The 24,961-nt window shown below is 40.6% G+C and overlaps 1 protein-coding gene and 1 pseudogene across 1 annotated transcript in view; one reads left to right on the forward strand and one right to left on the reverse strand.

Annotated features, from left to right (window-relative positions):
• Positions 1 to 24,961, reverse strand: part of SLC4A4 (solute carrier family 4 member 4) — a 350,025-nt gene that overhangs the window by 264,331 nt on the left and 60,733 nt on the right. The window lies entirely within an intron of this gene.
• Positions 18,830 to 20,345, forward strand: LOC108533902 (probable UDP-sugar transporter protein SLC35A4; annotated as a pseudogene).

Genomic DNA, 24,961 nt, shown 5'->3' on the forward strand with positions numbered 1-24,961 from the left:
AAAAAAAAAAAAAAAAAGAAAAAGAAAAAAAATTGTTGTGAAACGTCTACATGGTATGTCCTGACATGAATGACAATTGGTTAATTTGCCTATGAAATTAGCATGTTCTGAACTAAGTCAAAAGAATGTATCCTTTCACATGCTGAAATCAAGCTCACTTCAGAAGTGAGTTTCTCCTCTATCTTGAATCTATTACTATTTAAAATGAGCAGACTTTGAGAACAATAATGTGGCTTTCCAATGTTATTTGGAGTGTGTACAAACTGGGCTACACATCCACTGCAGTCTTTTCTTCCAAAACTTGTACTTCTATTTTCCATTATCACAAGTTTTATTTTTCTTCTCTCAGTTCATCACCACTTGCAAGCCTCTTCAAAAGACAGTTATGAGGTTTATTGAAGAGAATCTTCACAGCTTGCTTTCTATTTTTTCCTGGCCAAGCAGTTTGGTAAGGACACTAGATTAGAAATATTACTTAATAAGAACATCTATTGATAAATAGAACTTATTGTGAACATATCTCCTTTAATCCTCAGAACATTCCCATAACCTAAGTATTATGTCTATATTCATATATGATATGTATTCAATGAGGTTATTGCATACATTACCCAGATCACATATCTAGTAATGGGGAGACCTAGACTTAACAGTTACGTAGCTTTGTCTGACCATAAAGTCCATACTCTTCCTGTTATACTGTGCTTCCTCCATCATTTCTATTTCTACTGTATTTGTGAACATAGGGCACCCTTCTAAATTCCACTGTCCAAACAGGAGATTTCAAAAACATATCTAGCCATTGGTTTGAAGTCTTTGAAAATGAGGCATGTTAAAATCTTGATAATAACAGTGTTTGTTTTTCTTTTTAAAGTATCCAAGGACTACATATTACCAAATACTTTGCAATGAGTGTTAAACTTTTCCTATACTAAGCTTGGGATTGAGCCATTATTCCTTTACTTTCCAACAAGGCATCCCTTCTATTCCTTTTAATGTATTTTCCTCTGATTTTAAATGGCTTTAAGAACTGTCTAAATTCATTCCAGAGCTCAAACAACTTAGCCTATAAATTTGTCAGTTCTAACTTTGGGAGTTATAGATCTGTTTAAGAGTCAGATGAAACACATATAAACATACACAGGCAGAATTTTGTATAAAATTGATGTTAATGCTTTGGAAAATGATTTTCTTCACACTTGTCAAGCAACTTTCAAAAAAGATATTCATTTCAGGGAATAAAGTCACCTCCTAGAGTTGCATGTGCCTAAGCTTCAAATGATGGGTGTACACTAGAAAAATAGGAATAAAATCATCTGACAGTACACACACACACACACACACAACCCTGTTACAGCCTTGTCTAGAGAACCTTATAAACACATGTGAGCCGGCCATACTGGTGCATGCCTGTAGTCTCAGTTACTTGAGTGGCTGAGGCTGGAGGACTGCTTGAGCCCAGGAGTTCAAGTCCAGCCTGGGCAATACAGCAAGATTCTATCTCTTTAAAAATAAATCATAGAATGAGATCACGTCCTTTGCAGGGACATGGATGGAGCTCGAAGCCATTATCCTTAGCAAACTAATGCAGGAACAGAAAACCAAACACCGCATGTTCTCACTCATAAGAAGGAGCTGGACAATGAGAACACATGGAACACAGGGAAAGAAACAACACACACTGGGGACTGTGGGGGCTGGAGGGAGGGAGAGCATCAAGATAAATAGCTAATACATGCAAGGTTTAATACCTACGTGACGAATTGATAGGTGCAGCAAACTACTGTGGCACACATTTACCTATGTGACAAACTTGCACATTTGGCACATGTATCTGGAACTTTAAATTAAATTTTTAAAAATCATAATAAATAAATAATTTTCAAAACCCACAGGTGAATTCTGTTTTTCAAAAAAAAGGCCTGTACCACCAGGGGTACCAGGGGTCCCTAATCTCCACCATGGTGAAATATGTCAAACAGATGTTTACAGACACATCTCTTAGCAACCTATCCCATTCTAAAACATTTGCAGATCCACATTACAAATGCTTGCAGATAGAGTTATTTGTTAAGGTCCAGAATGTTCAGAGGGAGGATTTTCTTCTAAACTTCAAGTGCAGCAAGATTTTTTTCAAAAGTAAGCCTGTTGGCAAATAAATTGAAGCCCAGAGGATGACATTTTGTCAAAACAATCTGCAAACGTTTATTTTGCTGCCACAGTTCAGTTGAAACTAGTTCCTACTGAGATACTGACACTGCTATAATGTTGATTCATGCTTTTGTGGCTTCGAAAATTAATAACCGTAACTTTTGTTTTTTAAATGGTTTGGAATTGCCAGCAGTATGCGACCTCCAACTGGTTCTAAATAAAGCAGTTCATGATTTAAACTTGTTCTTAAAGGCAGAAATGCATCTTTCTTTGCAGCTTTGGATCGTAACTGGTTTCTTATGCAACAAAGTGAAGCTAGAGATTGTACCACTGTTACTATACCCAGGAAGTGGTGAAATGGAACTTCAGTTTCCCTCAGTGATTAACTCAAAAAACAAAGACTTACTGTCTATGCTATCTTCCATGTTACAAACCAATACTAGTATAATGTGTGTGTTCTTCAACACTTTAATCAGACGGAATAACTAAGGCATCCACCCGGCCTCAAAATATCTCTGTAAAGCTCCATGCTTTGTCTTCAAAGACTTTCACATTTCATATTTAAAATTAATAGTTCTAGGTTTACCTTATTATAAAAATATTCCTTCCAAATATCCAAATAAAAGGGATATTTCAAGTAAATATATTTATACTGTACTCAACCCCAGGAGTACTTAGAGCCCAGTCTGAGAATAAAGTCTTCTCTGCCTCTATTGAAAAACGTCCACATCAGTGGCTGTACCATGGCTTGGCAATGGCTTGACCTGAATCCAAGTAAGTATGACCAACTCTTTCGAATCCTTCCAGTTTCTTACCATTATAAAGCTACGATTTTAAAAAGTAATCACTATTTAATGTCTTTTGTCTATTTTTTGTTTTCCTAGAGAACCCAACTCAAGCCAAAGTCCTTACATAGTTCAAAACAACTGTCCTCTAAACCTAGGTGGGCTGGAAACTATCAGGAGAGTAACTCTGGACAGGTCAGCTCTGCCTAAGTCTACGGGGTTTGCATCAGTTTCAGGTTTAATACTAATGGGCACAGAATAGAGGGAGAAACAAAGAATTCTGTGGGAAAGGAAGAAACCTAAAAGAAGTCAGCCAAATTTCCGGTCTTTCAAGATTCAGATAGTCATTTTTTTGGCTTGATAATTTTATAAACTCCAAGAAAATCAAACATACTATTATTTAGTATTTCTAGCTTATCCAATCTCCCTTCAACAGCATGAATAAATAAGAGTTCCCTATGATATGGTATGCACTGCAGTCTGTAATTTTATCATGTTATTGATAAATTCACAACCTCTTTTTTAATTTTATTTTATTTTACTTTAAGTTCTAGGATACATGTGCTGAACGTCAGATTTGTTACATTGGTATACATATGTCATAGTGGTTTGCTGCACCTACCAACCCGTCATCTAGGTTTTAAGCCCCACATGCATTAGGAATTTGTCCTAATGCTCTCCCTCCCCTTGCACCCCACCCCCTAAAAGGCCCCAGTGTGTGTTGTTCCCTTCCCTGCATCCATGTGTTCTCATTATTCAACTCCCACTTATGAGTGAAAACATTCAGTGTTTGGTCTTCTGTTCCTCTGTTAGTCTGCTGAGGATGATGGTTTCCAGCTTCATCCATGTCTCTGCAAAGGACATGAACTCATTACTTTTTATGGCTGCAGAATATTCCATGGTGTATATGTGCTACATTTTCTATATCCAGTCAATCATTGATGGTCATTTGGGTTGGTTCCAAGTCGTTGCTATTGTAAACAGTGCTGCAATAAATGTATGTGTGCATGTGTCTTTATAATAAAATGATTTATTTATAATCCTTTGGGTATACACCCAGTAATGGGATTGCTGGGTCAAATGGTATTTCTGGTTCTAGATCCTTGAGGAATCGCCATACTGTGTTCCACAATGGTTGAACTAATTTACACTCCACCAACAGTGTAAAAGCATTCCTATTTCTCCACATCCTCGTTAGCATCTGTTGTTTCCAAACTTTTTAATGATCACCATTCTAACTGGTGTGAGATGGTATCTCATTGTGATTTTGATTTGCATTTCTCTAATGACCAGGGATGATGAGCTTTTTTCATATATTTTTTGGCTGCATAAATGCCTTCTTTTGAGAAGTGTCTGTTCATATCCTTCGCCCACTTTTTTATGGGGTTTTTTTTTTTAAGTTCTTGTAAATTTGTTTAAGTTCCTTGTAGATTCTGGAAATTAGACCTTTGTCAGATGGATAGATGGCAAAAATTCTCTCCCATTATGTAGGATGCCTGTTCACTCTGGTGATAATTTATTTTGCTGTGCAGAAGCTCTTTAGTTTAGTTAGATCCCATTTATCAATTTTGGCTTCTGTTGCAATTGCTTTTAATGTTTTAGTCATGAAGTCTTTGCTCATGTCTATGTCCTGAATGGTATTCCCTAGGTTTTCTTCTGGGATTTTTATGGTTTTAGGTTTTACATTTAAGTCTTTAATTCATTTGAGTTAATTTTTGTATAAGGTGTAAGGAAGGGGTACAGTTTCTGTTTTCTGCATATGGCTAGTCAGTTTTCCCAGCACCACTTATTAAATAGGGAATCCTTTCCCCATTGCTTGTTTTTGTTAAGTCTGTCCAAAGATCAGATGGTTGTAGATGTGTGGTGTTATTTCTGAGGTCTCTGTTCTGTTCCCTTGGTCTATATATCTGTTTTGGTATCAGTAACATGCTGTTTTGGTTACTATAGATTTGTAGTATAGTTTGAAGTCAGGTAGCGTGATGCCTCCAGCTTTGTTCTTTTTGCTTGGGATTTTCTTGGCTATACAGGATTTTTTGGTTCCATATGGAATCTAAAGTAGTTTTTTCTAATTCTGTAAAGATAGTCAGTGGTGGTTTGATGGGGATAGCATCGAATCTATAAATTACTTTAGGCCATATGGCCATTTTCACGACATTGACTCTTCCCATCCATCAGCATGGAATGTTTTTCCATTTGTTTGTGTCCTCTCTCATTTCCTTGAGCAGTGGTTTAGAGTTCTCCTTGAAGAGGTCCTTCATGCCCCTTGTAAGTTGTATTCCTAGGTATTTTATTCTCTTTGTAGCAATTGTGAATGAAAGTTCACTCATGATTTGGCTCTCTGTTTGTCTATTTTTGGTGTATGGGAATGTTTGTGATTTTTACACACTGATTTTGTATCCTGAGATTTTGCTGAAGTTCCTTATCAGCTTAAGGAGTTTCTGGGCTGAGACAATGGGGTTTTCTAAATATATAATCATGTCATCTGCAAACAGAGACAATTTGACTTCCTCTCTTCCTATTTGAATATGCTTTATTTCTTTCTCTTGCCTGATTGCCCTGGCCAGAAATTCTAATACTCTGTTGAGCAGGAGTGGTAAGAGAGGGCATCCTTGTCTTAAGCCAGTTTTCAAAGGGAATGCTTCCAGTTTTGGCCCATTCAGTATGATACTGGCTATGGGTTTATCATAAATAGCTCTTATGATTTTGAAGTATGTCCCATCGATACCTACTTTATTGAAAGTTTTCACTATGAAGGGGTGTTGAATTTTATCAAAGGCCTTTTCTGCATCTATTGAGATAATCATGTGGTTTTTGTCATTGGTTCTGTTTATGTGATGGATTACATTCATTGATTTGCATATGTTGAACCAGCCTTGCATCCCAGGGATGAAGCCAACTTGATCATGGTGGATGAGCTTTTTGATGTGCTGCTTGATTCGGTTTGCCAGTATTTTACTGAGGATTTTCACCTCAATGTTCACCAGGGATATCGGCCTGAAATTTTCTTTTCTTGCTGTGTCTCTGCCAGGTTTTTGAATCAGGATGATGCTGGCCTCATAAAATGAGTTAGGGAGGAGTCCCTCTTTTTCTACCGTTTGGAATAATTTCAGAAGGAATGGTACCAGCTCCTCCTAGTACCTCTGGTAGAATTCGGCTGTGAATGCGTCAGATCCTGGGCTTTTTTTGGTTTGCAGGCTATTAATTACTGCCTCAATNGCCCATTCAGTATGATACTGGCTATGGGTTTATCATAAATAGCTCTTATGATTTTGAAGTATGTCCCATCGATACCTACTTTATTGAAAGTTTTCACTATGAAGGGGTGTTGAATTTTATCAAAGGCCTTTTCTGCATCTATTGAGATAATCATGTGGTTTTGTCATTGGTTCTGTTTATGTGATGGATTACATTCATTGATTTGCATATGTTGAACCAGCCTTGCATCCCAGGGATGAAGCCAACTTGATCATGGTGGATGAGCTTTTGATGTGCTGCTTGATTCGGTTTGCCAGTATTTTACTGAGGATTTTCACCTCAATGTTCACCAGGGATATCGGCCTGAAATTTTCTTTTCTTGCTGTGTCTCTGCCAGGTTTTGAATCAGGATGATGCTGGCCTCATAAAATGAGTTAGGGAGGAGTCCCTCTTTTCTACCGTTTGGAATAATTTCAGAAGGAATGGTACCAGCTCCTCCTAGTACCTCTGGTAGAATTCGGCTGTGAATGCGTCAGATCCTGGGCTTTTTTTGGTTTGCAGGCTATTAATTACTGCCTCAATTTCAGAACTTGTTATTGCTCTATTCAGGGATTCAACTTCTTCCTGATTTAATCTTAGGAGAGTGTATGAGTCCAGGAATTTATCCATTTCTTCTAGATTTTCTAGTTTATTTGCTGGAGGTGTTTATAGCATTCTCTGATGGTAGTCGATATTTCTGTGGGATAAGTGGTGATATCCCCTTTACCAATTTTTATTGTATCTATTTGATTCTTCTTTTCTCTTTTTTTTTTTTTGTTTGTTCTTGAAATTATTTATTTATAGTGTATGGACAATGAACCACATTCAACTTTTCTATTTAGACTCGGAGTTTTAAATGTACCTTCAAAGAGTTCAACTTCTTCATTTTACAGATAAGAAAATTAACCCCAGTTTGGGGATGTGACTTCCCCAAAGTCACATTTGTATTTCTATCCCTCAACAGATCCCAATCAGTCTCCACACTTGCATAGGGCTTGAGTTCTCTCCCTCTCTCTTTTTTTTTTTTTTAGACAGAGTCTCACACTTTCACCCAGGCTGCAGTGCAATGGTAGGATCCCAGCTCACTGCAACCTCTGCCCTCCAGGCTCAAGCAATTTTCCCGTCTCAGCCTCCCGAGTAGCTGAGACCACAGGCACACGCCACTAGGCCTGGCCAATCCTTGTATTTTTAGTAGAGATGGGTCAGGCTGGTCTCGAACTCCTGACCTCAGGTGATCCACCAACCTCAGCTTCCCAAAGTGCTGGGACCACAGGCACAAGCCATTGTGCCTGGCCACCAGGCTTGAGTTTTGGTTTTCTTTCATTTTTTTTTTTGAGATGGAATCTTGCTCTGTCGCCCAGTCTGGAGTGCAGTGGCACGATCTTGGGTCAATGCGACCTCCGCCTCCTGAGTTGAAGCTATTCTCCTGCCTCAGCCTCCCAAGTAGCTGGGATAACAGGTGCCTGCCACCACGCCCGGCTAATTTGGGCTTGAGTTTTCAAAGTGCATTGACATACATCTTGGTGTCTCAGGTTCTCCATGTACAAATTGGGGTTAATTATGGAAACTACGTCATTCAAGACTACTGTGAGAATTAAATGAAATAGCCTCCAGTAAGCATTAACAATTGTTATTATCTTCTTAAATAAAATTGTGGGAGGCCATTGTTTTCAACTGAGCTCCTGGACTAGGCCCAACAGAGCAAACCAAACCAGAATGGAGTCACTAGTTCTAGATGCCCTGTAATCAAACTGAACTTTAAAATGAGCCAACTTTCCAAAAAATAAGATATTCACAGTGGCCAATCAGAAGGGACCCAGTTTATCTGAGCCAGTATGATAATGAAGTCCCCCTATTCTAACCCTATAAGGAAAGTAACTTTGAAATGAACAATTTGCTGGGTGTGGTGGCTCAAACCTGTAATCTCAGCACCTTGGGAGGCCAAGGTGGGAAGACTGTTTGAGCCCAGGAGTTCCAGACCAGCCCAGGCAACATAATGAGACCCTGTCTCTACAAAAAACTAAAAAACTAGCCGAGTGCAGTAATGCATGCCAGCAGTCCCAACTACTTACGAGACTGAGGTGGGAGGATTGCTTGAGCCCAGGAGGATGAGGCCGCAGCGAGCCGCCATCACACCACTGCACTCCAGCCTGGGCAACACAGCGAGACTCCATCATTAAAAATAAATAAATAAATAAAAATAAGTAAAAAAAAAATGAACAATCTACTTTTTGTTCTCTATTTTTTGCTTCTTCGCCACTTTTCTGCCTATAAAACCAACCCTCTCTGCTCTGCTCATTGGAATTCCTTCTATTTTACGGATGGGATGGTGCCCAATTCATGAACCATCAATAAAAGCCATTTAGATTTTTTTCAACTCAACTTGTTGAAAGTTTGCTTTTTGACATCTTTATTGAAATAATTACTATCTTGTGGAATTTCCTCCACAGTCTTGGAAGGCAGGCTCTTTTCTTCTTTATTAGTCTGGCTAGCAGTCTATGTATTTTGTTAATCTTCTCAAACAACTAGTTTCTGCATTCATTGATTTTTTGAAGGGTTTTTCGTGTCTCTATCTCCTTCAGTTCTGCTCTGATCTTAGTTACTTCTTTTCTTCTGCTAGCTTTTAAATTTGTTTGCTCTTGCTTCTCTAGTTATTTTAATTGTGATGTTAGGGCATCGATTTTAGATCTTTCCTGCTTTTTCCTTTGGGCATTTAGTGCTATAAATTTCCCTCTAAACACTGTGTTAGCTGTGTCCCAGAGATTCTGGTACGTTTTGTCTTTGTTCTCATTGGTTTCAAAGAACTTATTTACTTCTGCCTTAATTTTGTTATTTACTCAAGAATTCATTCAGGAGCAAGTTGTTCAGTTTCCATGTACTTGTGTGGTTTTGAGTGAGTTTCTTAATCCTGAGTTCTAATTTGATTGCACTGTGGTCTAAGAGACTGTTTGTTATGATTTCCACTGTTTCGCATTTGCTGAGGAGTATTTTACTTCCAATTACGTGATCAATTTTAGATTAAGATGTATATTCTGTTGATTGGGGTGGAGAGTTTTGTAGATATCTACTAGGTCTGCTTGGTCCAGAGCTGAGTTCAAGTCATGAATATCCTTGTCAATTTTCTGTCTCATTGATCTAATATTGACAGTGGGGTGTTAAAGTCTCCCACTATTATTGTGCAGGATTCTAAGTCTCTTTTTAGTTCTCTAAGAACTTGTTTTTATAAATCTGGGTGTTCCTATATTGGGTGCATATACATTTAGGATAGTTAGATCTTCTTGTTGCATTGACACCTTCACCATTATGTAATGCCCATCTTTGTCTTTTTTGATCTTTGTTGGCTTAAAGTCTGTTTTATCAGAAACTAGGATTGCAACCCCTGCGTTTTGTTTGTTTGTTTGCTTTTGCTTTCCATTTGCTTGGTAAGTATTCCTTCATCCCTTTATTTTGAGCCTATGTGTGGCTATGAACGTGAGATGGGTCTCCTGAATACAGCACACCAATGGGTCTTGATTCTTTATCCAATTTGGCAGTCTGTGCCTTCTAATTGGGGCACTTAGCCCATTTATATTTAAGGTTAATATTGTCATGTGTGAATTTGATCTTGTCATCGTGATGATAGCTGGTGATTTTGCACATTAGTTAATGCAGTTTCTTCATAGTGTCCCTGGTCTCTATATTTTTGTGTGTTTTTGCAGTGGCTAGTACTGATTTTTCCTATTCATATTTAGTGCTTTCTTCAGGAGCTCCTGTAAGGCAAGCCTGGTGATGACAAAAATCCCTCAGCATTTCTGCAAAGGATTTTATTTCTCCTTCCCTTATGAAACTTAGTTTGGCTGGATATGAAATTCTGGGTTGAAAATGCTTTTCTTTAAAAATATTGAATATTGGGCCCCATTCTCTTCTGGCTTGTAGGATTTCTGCAGAGAGATCTGCTGTTAGTCTGATAGGTTTCCTTTTGTAGGTAACCTGACCTTTCTCTCTGGCTGCCCTTAACATTCTTTTTTCCTTCATTTCAAGCTTGGAGAATCTGACGATTATGTGTCTTGGGGTTGCCCTTCTCGAGGAGTACCTTAGTGGTGTTCTTTGTATTTCCTGAATTTGAACGTTGGTGTGTCTTCCTAGGTTGGGGAAGTTATCCTGGATAATTTCCTTAAGTATGTTTTCCAACTTGGTTCCATTCTCTCCATCACTTTCGGGGACCCCATCAATCGTAAGTTTGATCTTTTCATAGAGTCCTATATTTTTTGGAGGCTTTGTTCAATCCTTTTCATTCTTTTTTATCTAATCTTATCTTCATGCTTTATTTCATTAATTTCATCTTCAATCTCTGATATCCTTTCTTCTGCTTGATCCCTTTGGCTATTGATACTTGTATATGCTTCACGAAGTTCTCGTGCTGTGTTTTTCAGCTCCATCAGGTCATTTATGTTCTTTTCTAAACTGGATATTCTAGTTAGCAGTTCCTATAACCCTTTGTCAAGGTTCTTAGCTTCCGTACATTGGGTTAGAACATGCTCCTTTAGCTCAGAGGGGTTTGTCATCACCCACTTTCTGAAGCCTACTTCTGTCAATTCGTCAAACTCATTCTCTGTCCCGTTTTGTGCCCTTGCTGGAAAGGAGTTGTGATCATTTGGAGGAGAAGAGGCATTCTGGTTTTTGGAATTTGCAGCATTTGTGTGCTGATTTTTCCTCATCTTTATGGATTTATCTACCTTTGATCTTTGAGACTGATGACACTTGGATGGGGTTTCTGTGTGTGGGGGTCCTTTTTGTTGATGCTGATGTTATTGCTTTCTGTTTGTTACTTTTTATTCCAACAGTTCTGGCCCCTCTCCTGTAGGTCTGCTGGAGTTTGCTGGAGGTCCATTCCAGACCTTACTTGCCTGGATATTACCAGCGGAGTCTGCAGAACAGTGAAGATTCCTGCCTGCTCCTTCCTCCTGTATGAGGTGTCTGTCAACCCCTGTTGGGCGGTCTCTCCCAGTCAGGAGGCATGGGGATCAGGGACCCATGTGAGGAGGCAATCTGTCCCTTAGCAGAGCTCGAGCACTGTGCTGGGAGAACCCTCCTTGTCAGGATCCGCTGCTCTCTTCAGAGCCAGCAGGCAGGAATGTTTAGGTCCACTGAAGCTGCACCCACAGCTGCCCCTTCTCCCAGGTGCTCTGTCCCAGGGAGATGGGAGTTTTATTTATAAACTCCTGACTGGGGCTCTTGCCTTTCTTTCAGAGATGCCCTGCCCAGTGAAGAGGAATCTAGAAAGGCAGTCTGGCCACAGCCACTTTGCCGTGCTGTGTCGAGTTACTTCCAGTCTTTAGCACGGTCAGGCGAAAGCCACCTACTCAAGCCTCAGTAATGGTGGATGCCCCTCCCTCCACCAAACTTGAGTGTCCCAGGTTGACTGCAGACTGCTGTGCTGGCAGCAAGAATTTCAAGCCAGTGGTTCTTAGCTTGCTGGGCTCCATGGGAGTAGGATCCACTGCGTGAGATCACTTGGTTCCCTGGCTTCAGCCCCCTTTCCACGGGAGAGAACGGTTTTCTCTCAGTGGGGTTCCAGGCACCAGTGGGGTATGAAAAAAAAAAAAAAAAACTCCTGCAGTTGGCCTGGCATCTGCCCAAACAGTCGCCCAGTTTTGTGCTTGAAACCCAGAGCCCTGGTGGTGTAGGCACACGAGGGAATCTCCTGGTCTGCGGATGGCAAAAACCATGGGAGAAGCGTAACATCTGGGCCAGATAGCACAGCCCCTCATGGCTTTCCTTGGCTAGAGGAGGGAGTCCCCCAGCCCCTTGCACTTCCTGGGTGAGGAGACACCCCCGTCTGCTTCTGCTCATCCTCCATAGGCTGCATCCACTGTTTAACCAGTCCCAGTGAGATGAACCAGGAGCTGCAGACCAAAGCTGTTCCTATTTGGCCATTTTGCCAGATCCCCATAAACTCTTAATGACTATCTATTATGTGCCAGTAACTGTGCACACTATAGTGCTCTGGATGGGCTTACATCCCAAAAAGGAAACATCCACATGTAACGAGAGCATTACAGTAATTGTGTTCTGATTTATTCATTTGTCAATAAACATTTTTTAAACAACTACTATGTATATTGAGCCCCTACTAGGCACTGTGTTAGGGTCTATCACAGAATAATGTGGTATATGATTTTTTTTTCTCAAAGCACTTTGGAAGACTACATGTATAGACTTCAATTGGCTTGAGCACATAGCACGCAAACGTGGCAAGAGAAGAGAAAGAAGACTATAAAAGTATATAGTAGATAAATCGTGAATGGCCCTATATATTTTGATAAGGCATTTAGACTTTATCCTAGCATATGAATAGAAAAGTATTTAGGGTTGCGAGCAGGGAGTGGCAGAATCAGGTGTGTGTTTTAGAAGGCTATCTAGGGCAGTGCCACAGTTGGGGCAGTGCAGGAGGGAGGGTATTCAGCAGTTCTTTCCACACCTATCAAGTTATGATTAGTAGTTGTGGGCACCTATACAAGCTGACTGCTCTTTGCATCTTGACACCTTTGGTTTTCATTGATTCCACACACCTTGAGAATATTTCTATTTGCTATAATCCACGGCAGGCAACCTTGTTTCAAAGGTGTACTCAACATTGCTTTTGCAACTCTGCTGATAAATGCACTGCTTCCATTTATCAGACAACATCTGATAAGATTACCTTATTTTCACCCATATTCTCTATCTAAACTAATTTGTAGCAAATCTAACTATAGCATTTCCTGCCATAACCCAATCAATGATGGTGGTGCTGCTGCTGTTGACAATTTAACAAGGCAATCAAAAATCACAGACTTCCATTTCCTCAGCTACTCTCATTCTATAGTCACCATAATTAACCCTTGGTAACCAGTCATACTGAAGTATCTTTAAGAGTTTTTTCCAATTGTTGAATGCAAAATCGAAAGCAAGTTTTTAACCAGACAACACCTGAGCAGTGTTTTCCAACCAGGTCTCATCAGCAGATTCACCTGAAATAATTAAAAACACAGATTACCAGGTTTGAGTCTCAGTGAGGCAGGGGGTGAGGGGTGAAATCAGAAATGTGTATAAAATGCATGTGTATAAAATGCCCTAGGTGAGGTTATGAATTAGGCTAACTTGTTAAACCCTAGATGGAAGCTACTCTAATAAGTTCCTAATAATTAAAGCAGCATTAAGCACATATTTTTCTTTTAAATACTTTAATGAAACTTAGGCAATCACTTTAAGTAATTGCCACCCATTTAATGTTTACTGAAACACTTTACAACTAATTCACATGCCATTTTCTAAATGCTTCAGGCTTACTTGGCTTTCCTACCACGCATTAAACAGTTTGTTAACTATTAATAAAGAGTAAAGAAAAATCAGAATCCGGAGGTCATCTTAACAGTTAAAAGGGCCACTGAGAAGCATGACTTATAATTAGCAAAATACATGTGAGCTCCTTGTGGCATTAACTAGGACCTTATGATCCATGCTTTAAAGCAAGAGCAGGCGAAGAAAAAGCAACATCTTTCCTAAAATAAGTCACCTTTTCTTTTAACCACTGTCAATCAGAAAATTCTATTTTGCAGGTAACTGAGTATTTGTGAAGTGGAACTCTAATAAATGAACTCAGTGCAAAACGTATCAAAATGAAAATAAAATTGCTAACATTCATTATGTAATTACTATTCTTAGTGCTTAGTCCCCATTCAAAGTTCTTTGCATTTAATTTTTTCCATTTAATAATGCTAGGTATTATCTTTTTTTTTTTTTTTTTTTTTTTTTTTTTTAAGAGTCTCACTCTGTTGCCAAACTCAGTGGCACGATCTCAGCTCACTGCAACCCCCCCTTCCTGGGTTCAAGCGATTCTCCTGCCTTAGTCTCCCAAGTAGCTGGGATTACAGGCACATGCCACCACGCCTGGCATATTTTTGTATTTTTAGTAAAGACGGGGGTTTCACCATGTTGGCCAGAATGGTCTCAATCTCTTGACCTCATGATCCGCCCGCCTCCGCCTCCCAAAGTGCTGGGATTACAGGTGTGAGCCAACACACCAGGCCTATTATCCCATTTTATAGATAAGGAAACAGAGGCACAGAAAGCTTAGTAACTGCTCAAGGTCAGACAGCTAACAAATAGCAGAGACAGAAACTGAAACCCGGAAGTCTGACTTCAGAGCCTATGCTCTTAACCACTCTGGTGTACTGTCACTAAGAGAATTAGGGACTTGAACTGAGTCCCTGCGGAGCTCCCTAAAGAGGCAGATGAGCTTTAACAAGAAACATAGGAAGGAATGGATGTTGAAAACAAGTCCACCTTGCAAATCAGTATCCAGTTCACTACTGAGTGCCTACTATGTGTTGGGCACGGCACTCAATGCTTTAGGAAATATTACTATAAAGATGAATAATGCAGAGTCCCTTCTCATCTTCATTGCTTCTTCAATTGTCACCTCTTCCATAAAGCCTCCCCTGGCTCTGAACACTACAATACCACTTTTCACACTGCATTACAAAGTCTTCATATGTCTGTCTCTCCTCCCATTAGGCTGTTCTTTGGCCCATGATGGGAACAGATGCCACATGTTAGCTCCTTTTCCAGTTCCTAGATTCCTCGTACAGTGTGTCTGGACACACTGCTGTCTCTCTGTAGATGTTTTATGAATGCATGAACAGATGAAACACAGAGGACATGGAAGTGAAATAACATGCTCTGAGATTCACAGTGTGCTAGTGGTGAAGATGGGGAAAAGTTTTGCATATCCCAGCTCTACTCCAAAGTTCTGTCTAATATAACACATGCACCACACTAGTATCTTTTGCTAAAACTGCATGATTTAACATCTTAGCATACATTATGAAAAAAATGCTCACATTTCATCTTTATGCTTCATCTCTCATTTAACATGCTAAACCCTTATAAGCAGGTGCCATTGCATACCTCACTTACTGTGTCAGGCCATGCTAAAGGGATACTTGCAATTGAATCTTTAGAATGGAACAGACCTCTTAAGTAGCTCAATCTAAAAATGAAGGTTTAGGTAGATCAAGTCACTTGCCAAAGGTTACACTGCTAGTAAGAGACAGAACTGGAACTTAAATCTAACTCCAAATCCCACACTAGTAATAATTGTGTTATTTTTGTGCATTCAAAGATCCACGTCCCAACTTCACCACCTACTAGTTATGTGACCTTGGAAAAATTATTTAACTTTTCTGAGCCTCATTTTTATCATCTTTGAGGCAAGTAATTGAGAACTCACAGAAATGATATAAGGGTTAAATGAGCTCATGAATGTAAAGTGTCAGTCACATAGTAGGTATTCAACAAATATGTATTGATAATCCCATCAAATAAGATTCTGCCCAGTAATTGAGCACATTTGTTAACAATTGATTTAGATAATATAACTTCTACCAATTGCAGTGCTATAAAAACAACTATGCTGGAATTTATTTCCCAACTAAAGAGTTCCAAGTTGTCCACAAAATTAAAATTTTATCAAAGTAAGGTTCTGCAGTAAATACAGACAGCTATAGGTTAAGACTCTTCTAAGACAACTTTTCCTATCTCTTTTTAATCAGTAAAGAGTCTAAAATACAAGGTCAAAACCTTGCCCAAGGCTGACAGTCATTTAGAATCTGGACCCAGAATCTGGTCACATGTTCGCACTTAATCATAGCTGTCTCGCTTCCACACTAAGGTATAGTTCCTTTTATAACAGCAATTCTGTGATGATTAATTTTATATGTCAACTTGACTGAGCTAAGGAATGCCCAGATAGCTGGTAAAACATTATTCTAGGTTTGCCTCTTCTGAAAGAGATCAGCATTTGAATCAGTAGACTGTGTAAAGAAGGTTGCCCAACCAATGAGCTTGGACATCATCCAATTTGTTGAGGGACAAAATCAAACAAAAGATGGAGGAAATCACCTTTGTGTTTAAGCTGGGGCATGCATCTTCTCCTGTTCTGAGACATCAGCACTCCTGGTTCTTGGGCTTTCAGACTCAGACCAGGACATTGGCCCACCAATTCACAGGCTTTTGGATTCAGAATGAATTACACCACTGGCTTTCCCTGGTCTCAAGCTTGCAGACAGCAGATGGTGGGACTTCTTGGCCTCCATAATTACAACAGCCAATTCCTATAATAAATATATATACACACATGTATATCTCTATATATCCTCTTGGTTCTGTTTCTCTGGAGAACCCTGATACAACTTACCATATGAAGCAGAGTTTCTACCCAGTAAAGGAAGAATTCAGAAGATCTAATTTCACATTCAGCCTCTGCCGCATACTAGCTCTGTGAATCAGGCCCAAGTTTCTTCATTGATGGAATGGGAATGAAATAGCTTTTTCAAATAATTATTATGGGGATTAAATAAGACAATGCATAAGAATAGGCCTAGCACAGAATCAAGAATATAACAGGCATTCAATAGACGTTGATGAAACTGAATCTGGGGTTTTCAAGATGCAGACAAGTGTCCGTGTCTTTATTGGAAGTACTTAAAACACAGAGAAGAAAGGCAGGACAGAAGGAGGCAGGGAGGGGAAAAAGGAAAAAAGCAAGGGAGGAGAAGAAGAAAGGGAAGTAGAAGAAGAAGAGGAAGGGAAAAAAAGAGATTTGAAAAACACCTCTCGGGATGCTATAGCTGCAATTCTGTTTAGAAGGGGCAGGAAGACTTCAAAGTCTATGATTTTGATGCTGAATTACAATGTAAAATGATGGCATCCCATCTTATTCTTTCTGCTAATCCTAACAGAAACTGTGATTCCTGAGGAGCTAATCAAAAACTGAAACAGAGTAGTCATGAAGAGATTCATCTGTGTAGACTGGAAGAGTTGTTTTTCAAGAGGAGGTCCATTAGCAAGACACCAGAAGATAAAAAGTGCCTTTCAGCATGAACAACAAAGAATCTGCAAACATTCTTGACAGAGAGACAGGGATATGTGTGAAATGCTAATAGGCATACTGATTTGCTGTGAAATAAACCTTACAACTGTGCAAATGCCATTTGGGCTACATTTTATTATAGACGACCAATCTACTTTTCTTTACTCACAAGGAAGCATTACACGAGTAATCAATAAACTCCTCCACCTCCCTTTTTACCATTTATGTCTCCCTCCCTTGCCCAGCTAAATCCTCAGATTTGTATCTGTAATGTGCCTCACCTTACAAGCTGTATGACTTAAGATCACTACCACATTCGCAGAAGAGATTAAAGCAGAGGAAAATGATGTCTGATGGAAATTGCTTTACGGAGAGAAAAAGACTAGCACCGCCTGATTTTTATACTTTACGCCAGTAAAGTATAAAATTATACTTTTATACTTAAATACAACTTAAATAATCACTTAAATACTTAAAATAAACTTAAATACTTATACTTATTTTATACAAAATAAAAAATTATATTCTGGCTTTCCTTAATGGCAAATGGTAAGCTCCATTTATAATAGAACATTGTAAACATCAGAAAAAAAGTGATTACTACAAAAAGTGAAAAAGTCTAAGGAAACATAACGGAGCTTGAAAAACTATCTATCTAAAATCCATTTACCAAAATCTATACTTGGGTAGAGTATAGACTTTGATGTTTTCCATCCCCAAAATACCCTATTTTGGCCTAACATGACATTATCCTCTTTTCCTATATGGTTGCCAAATTCCAATTTTAGATGTGTTACCTAAGAGTTACACATTGAAGGCTGGGGCATCACTGACCTTGAAGGTCACCATTGAAATGATGTGTGTCTAGATGTGTGTCCCATTTAGAAACAGGCTGTCAAAAACTACACATTCAAGACCGAGTGCCTCTCTTCCAGAATCACAGCACACCAGGAGTCAACACTGCAGGTAGTGCACACCAAAGAGAATGAGCCATAGGTAACCCCATTAGGTTCAAGATTCACAGCCCATTTCCATACATCCCCTTTGCAACACAGTTTGCTGCCTTATACTTTCAAAGGTAATTTTCATTGCTAAGGGATATCTGTTACCTTCATACTCTGTGGAAGTAAGCAAAGAATCATTGTGACCATAGAGAAAAATCAGAGTCATGGAATTTTAAGTCTGGAAGGGATCTTTTAGGTTATATAGAAATATAATTTTATAAGTAAGAAGACAGAGGTTCAGAGACATTAAGGGATTTGTCCAGGCTCAGCAAGTTATTAGCAGAATGAAGATTTTTTAAAAATCATTATTCTCAGTGCATTGCTCTTTCTACCACTTAAGCATACTTTATCAATAGCCTGATTGTTTCTGAAATTTTACAATACTTTCTTTGCTAAGACTGAAAAAAAAATCATCTCTATTTCCAAAGCTCCGAAGACTAAATATACAGCCTCAGACTCATATATGTACTTCTTCCCCATTTCTACAATTATCAATGCCCTTCCTACTTTGCAACTGAAATAAAATAACATCCTACTAAGCTATGCCATCTTTTGCAATACACCAAACATCAAATATACAGAACAAAACTAAGACTGTCTTACTTTTGACTTACAGAAAGTGCTCTTCAGAAGTCTGGCGGGGAAGCTGACAGATGACAAGGATTCTCTGCCTAAGCTTAAGGACCTGGCATTTCTCAAGAACCAGCTGGAGCGCCTGCAGCGGCACATGGAAGACAAAGTCAACAGCAGAGCGGGCCGGGATGGCTCGCTGTTGTCCTCCCCATTCCTCAAGGGATTCCTGGCTGGCTGTGGTGGCCAAACTGAAGGCAACAGTAGTATTGGGCTTTGCAAGGGGCACCTGCGCTGACAATCTATGCAGCTCAGGCTATGCTGTGCCCAACGTGGAGATGACATTGAAAGACTGACTATTTGCAGTCACTATGCTAGGGCCCGAATAGCTCTAGATGCAATGAGGGAGGCAGAATAGGGAGCTACGGCCTGCAGGTAGAGACACTATCTGGCTTCCCTGGCTGTCATCCATTTGTTTCTTCAACTTTCATGCTGCCTTTATCCTTGCCTCCCTTCCTGCAGAGTGTGCACAGTGGCTTGTCAGCCTGCACCTTGTCAGACTGGCCCTAAGACTATGGCTTCAAGGGCCACCAGTCCCTTACTCTTCAAGCCCTGGCAAATGACTCTGATCCTCAGTATCCTCTCTGGCAGTGCTCCATGGCTCCTCCTACTGGGAGCTGGCTCCATAACTTGATTTCCCCTAAATGTGTTGCAATCCCACTCCCCTTGCTAACTACACAGGCCACCCAAGGTCTGGTGTGGGTATGAGTGTAGTGGACCTTGATGCTACTCCTATCCACTGCCACGTATGGTGCCCATCCCCCATGCTGGCACTGTGCCATGTGGACAGCCAGGTGCCCGGAATTCCAGCCCTCCTCAGCTGTGGAGCTGACTTGACCAAACTACTGTTAAGCACTTTCTCTCTTATAGTGAGCTGGCAAGCATGGCTGTAGGGGGCCCCCACTCTGGCACTAAGCTGCTCCCTTCACACTTATCAGCCCTGGTCTGTGGCACAAACAACAACCTGGTGATCTATCTTCAGCCTGACATGGACCCCGGCACCTACCAGGTGCTGAGCAATCTCAAGATTGGAAGCCGGCCCTGTTCCACTGTCTCTGCCTCCAACACTGCTTCTCTGCACCTCAGGGGTTAGCACTGCTGCTGCTGATGGCTGCGGGGGCTTGCTAGCCACCAGACGGCCCGTAAGACCTTGAGAACACCCTTCCTGGGCCCCCTCCAGAAGCTGCTGCCAGTCCCATGCCCCTACATATCACTCCGCTGGGCCTGCTGCTCCTCATCCTGGACTGCCTCATTTCAGGTCTGTCGTCACTGCATACAGAGCTGCTCATGAAGAGACGGCAGCTGCCCCTGGCACTTTAGAATGTCTGCCTCTAGACATTCTAAATGTCTTTGATGTGCTCCTGAATCTAGATCTGCATCCGCTGGTGGCCCCGGCCCAGGCCTCCTGGAAGGCTTGTCAGCATGAGCAGAACTTGCGGTGCTGAGCTAGGGCTAAATGGACTGCTCATGTCCACGGTCATGAGGCACGGCAGCAGCATCACATGCCTCTTGGTTGTGTTCTGCTCGCTGGTGGTCCACACCATGATCTCAGCAGTCCTGCTGCGGCTGCCGCTCACAACCACCCTCTTCCTGGCCACGTTGCTCATCATCAGCCTGGCCGCGTGCCCATACTATGGCAGCCACTAGTCCCTGACCTCCTTCACCCTGACTCCAGACCCTGTAGATTGGGTGCCACCATCAGAGCCCCCTCCCAGGCCTCCTTTCCACTTCCCTCAGCAGTCCAGTAACAACTGCCTTGTGAGAAAAGCTGGAAAAGTGAGAGCAGTCAGATTATTCTCTGGAGATGGGTGGATGAAGGGGTAGCCCTAGGAGACATGAAAAATGGGTTTGATTAAGGAAATTCTTATCATCCTCCTGCCCTCTCATCAAGTTCTTCCAGACTAAAGAATTAAGATGACATCAATACCTGGGCCTGAGAAATGATCCTATCCCTGTCTCATCCTGCATGAAAGCAGTTGATCAAAATGGGGTGTGTGCAACAAGTGGCTTTCCTTGCCTACTTTGGTCGCCACTGCCCCCATGCCCTCTGGCTGGCTGTTCCAGCCCAACCATTGTGCATGACTCTCCCATAAGGGGCATTCAACCTCCCACTGTCACGCAGGAAGGCCCAACTGCCATAAATTATACAACCATTACCCCAACCACTCTGACAATCTCCCCCAGTTCCAGCAATGCCTAGAGACATGCCCCCTGCCCTCTTCACAGTGCTGGTTCCCCACACCTAGCCTTTGTTCTGGAAAACCAGAGAGGGTTGGGGTTTGACTCCTCTCAGGGAATGTTGGCCCTGGGCACTGGCTTAAACCTACACTCCTGACCTCTCTGATCATCCTAAAAGCCATCTTGAAGCCCATGGCCTACTCGAAGTCTTGTAGGAGGTACCATGCTTCTTATTCTGGGTCCTGTCCAGGCCAAGCAGTCTCCTAGCTCCTAACAGCCCGGGGAACCTCTATACAGAGCAACCTGAGACCAGGTACAGGTTTCTCAATCAATGCCTGACCAGGTACCTATAGCTCAATCAATGTATCTTCAATTACATAAGTGTAAGTTCTTAATAAAGAGTTCTAAGGTATACGGTGGTTCCTACAACCACACACACACAAAAGTGCTATTCATTTCCTTAGCACCTGTCTCCAAAGTCCCTGTTTCCTATGGCATAAACAATAGAAAGACTGGTCAGTAGCCAACTAGCTGAAGTCATACATCCTTCACACCACTTTTCTGCCTCATGGGCAGCAAAAATGAGAGTCTCTTAACTCAGCTTATTCAACAGTTCATTCAAACTCAAGATAAAACTTTTCTCTGAAAATACAAATGAGGCTCACATTATGAACACCTAGAGGTGTTAGACATTCTCCTTCAGAAAAGACGTTACGAAAATAAACATAATAGCTAGACTAATAAATAAAATTTGCTAAGATTTCTTTAAAGTTGAACCCTACAGAACATTTTCAGCTGAAGAGTTAAAGGAGTTTTCAATGGAAAGAATGAGCACATAAACTGAAGATAGAGCCAAGCAATGAAATGAAACTGGCCACTCATCTATGAGGCCAGAAGAATGAAAACCAAGTCCCATCTCATCATCAGAAACCCTTCTCCAAACTAGGAAGGACAGAACCTACCCATATCTGAACCTGAACTACTTCCTGTTGATACTTTCTAACCTAGAGATGGCCCCAGCATCCAACTGATAAGCATTTTCCGGGATGTGAAACTTGCCATAGGAAAACTGAATCTCTTTTCCTATGTTGTTGACTGTGTACGCAAAGGACTCTCACTGTTGCCAGAAGAGCTAGATAATTTCTCTGAAAAGTGTGGAATACACATTTGACCATATTTATATATTTGGTGACTCATAAAACTATTCTTTCAAAAATTTATAAATGTTAGTCTTTAAGCATCAATATAAATTATAAAACACCATCAACCTTAAAACAGTCTTTCACAAGGCTGTGCAGAAACTAAGCCTTTATTCATCTCTGTTCTGTGCCTCCTCCTTTCTCCAAGTAAGGCTGCTTGCAGATCCCAGTATGAAATTAGCACACCCGTGATTGACACTGCCTAGCAGTAGCCCTTATATAAATATGCCTTTTGATGACCTGTATATTAGTTCATATGTCTTCTCTGGAATTAAGACAACTCATGGGGCATTTATTACTAACGTTTTATTATATCAGCAAGACTAAATTTAAAATAATAACAATAATCAACATTTGTGTGGCAGTTCATGGTTCACAAAATGCTTTTAAATACATTATCTCATTTGAAGCTCGCAAGCCTCAACCAAGACGGGGAATGAAAATGGAAACAGAGCCTCAGATAGGTCACAGTACTATTAAGTGGCAGAAGCAGAATTTGAACCAAAGTCTTCTAAATCCAAATCCTATGCTCTTTATACTTTGCCAAAAGAAATGGATGTATTGGTGAATTTCAAAATTATACATAAGATTCACCAATGCTAAATTATACATAAGATTCACCAATGCTGGCTGGGCATGGTGGCTCAAGCCTATAATCCTAGCACTCTCGGAGGCTGAGGCAGGTGGATCACTTGCGGTCAGGAGTTCGAGATCAGCCCTGCCAACATGGTGAAACCCCATCTCTACTAAAAATACAAACATTAGCCAGGGGTGGTGGCACTTCCCTGTATTCCCAGCTACTCAGGAGGCTGAGGCAGGAGAATCACTTGAACCTGGGAGGCAGAGGTTGCAATGAGCCGATATTACGCCACTGCACTCCAGCCTGGGCGATAGAGATAGATTCTATCTCAAAAAAAAAAGATTCACCAACACATTAATTCCTTTTGCCAAAGAGTGTGTGTGTGTGTGTGTGTGTGTGTGTGTGTGTGTGTGTGTGTATCAAGCCAGAAAGGTAGATGTAAGGATAAGTAATTATCTTCTACAGCAACAACCACACACATGAAAACAAAGATCAGACAGTTTCTAACCATCTCTGTGTAATATGACTTCACAGAGAAGGTGTATGATGCTACACGGCAGCTCCAGTGCTCAGGGGAGTAACAGGGCCAGTAAGCAAAAGAAGTTCAGAGTGTCTTGCTGGAGAAGGAAACTCATTCCATGATGCCGGTGGTTCTCAGCACAAAGGCTGCAGCAGCATGCCTCTGGGCAGGGCACAGTTAATGCAGATTCTTCTAGGACTCTGTCCCACAGCCAAGTCTCTAGCTGAGTTTCACAAGGACCTCTTTGTCTTAGGCCTCCTCCCAATACATGGGAAACCTCAGAACGTCTCTTGCCACTGGGTGCAACTAAGCTTGGCCACTTGGTATTACTGGCTCTCAAGGGTGGCCAACTAGTTAAGTCAAGATATATTTCCAATACTTCTCAGTCCTACAAACAACATATACATTGTAAGAACTTACCTTATCTTTAATAGAAGATTAAAGGATATTTTTTCCAATAATACTTTAAAATCCAGATGAGAGAACGAACTAATATCCAATGAAGGATAATTTCTTATGTTCTGTCCTTTATTTTCTATCACCTAGCCAACAAGGCAAAATGGTATGTCTGTGAAATGACAGATCCGCAAGGGCAGAATACTTTTAATGTGCATGTGTAATAAGTGAATAATTATTTGAGATTATCAACTCAAAAATATGCCAAACACACATAAGTTAACCACTTTTTTAAATTAAGAAAATACTAAGGAGACAGCACACATAATCAGCAGAAATCATCAAATCATATTTCCATCTCCCCAAATAGCTTTTGATTTTTAAAATATTATAATTTAGTCTACCATGTATAAAAGTACTAATGGTCCCAAAAGAAAAAATACACCCAACTCTGAATAAAAATAAATTTCAGGAACGTAGAGTTTTGCCATTTTTCCAGATGTTTCTTTTAACATAGAAATGCTGCATGCCATTAAGAGGTACAAAGTGAATTTTCAGGTTAACAGCTTATTGATCATTATACAGGAGACAAGCCAACTTATAATTATTGCAAAACACAAGTTAGTATATTTCTACATATACATTTAAATGCATGTAAATCCAAAGAGAAGAGAGTAGATGCATAACTCTTCAGTAGGCTCAGGGAAAATGATTGAAGAGAGACTTTTACTTTCTGCTCCATTATTTATGCTCTGTATCATATAGCTTTTTATTTTCCATATTGTTTAAACTATGAAAATAAAAACACAGTCATGTTTTATTTGTATCACATATAAAAAGAAAGAAAATGAAAATAAAAAAAACAGGTTAAAAAGAGTTGGTTCAATTCTTGGACCACTGTATCATTGTATTCTTGGACCACTCTATCATTCAGTGGTTGTTACACCTTAGATTTTATCTAAGGTTGTTAACCACTGAATGATACAATGCCTTAGAAATGGAGGACGGAGGACAGGCACGGTGGCTCACAATTGTAATCCCAGAACTTTGGGAGGCCAAGGCTGGTGGATCATGTGAGGACAAGAGTTCAAGACCAGCCTGGCCAACACGGTGAAATCCCTGTCTCTACTAAAAATACAAAAATCAGCCGGGCATGGTGGTATGTGCCTAGAATCCCAGGTACTCTGGAGGTTGAGGCAGGAGAATCGCATGAGCCCGGAAGGTGGAGGTTGCAGTGGACTGAGATCACAGCATTGAACTCCAGCCTAGGTGACAGAGGGAGACTCCATCTCGAAAGAAGAGGAGAGGACAGGGGAGGGGAGGGGAGGGGAGGGGAAGGGAGGGGTGGGGAAGGGAAGGGGGGAGAGGAGAGGGAAGGGGAAGAGGAAGA

This window comes from Rhinopithecus bieti, unplaced genomic scaffold, assembly GCF_001698545.2.
Source record: "Rhinopithecus bieti isolate Rb0 unplaced genomic scaffold, ASM169854v2 scaffold_905, whole genome shotgun sequence".
Taxonomy (NCBI): Eukaryota; Metazoa; Chordata; class Mammalia; order Primates; family Cercopithecidae; genus Rhinopithecus; species Rhinopithecus bieti.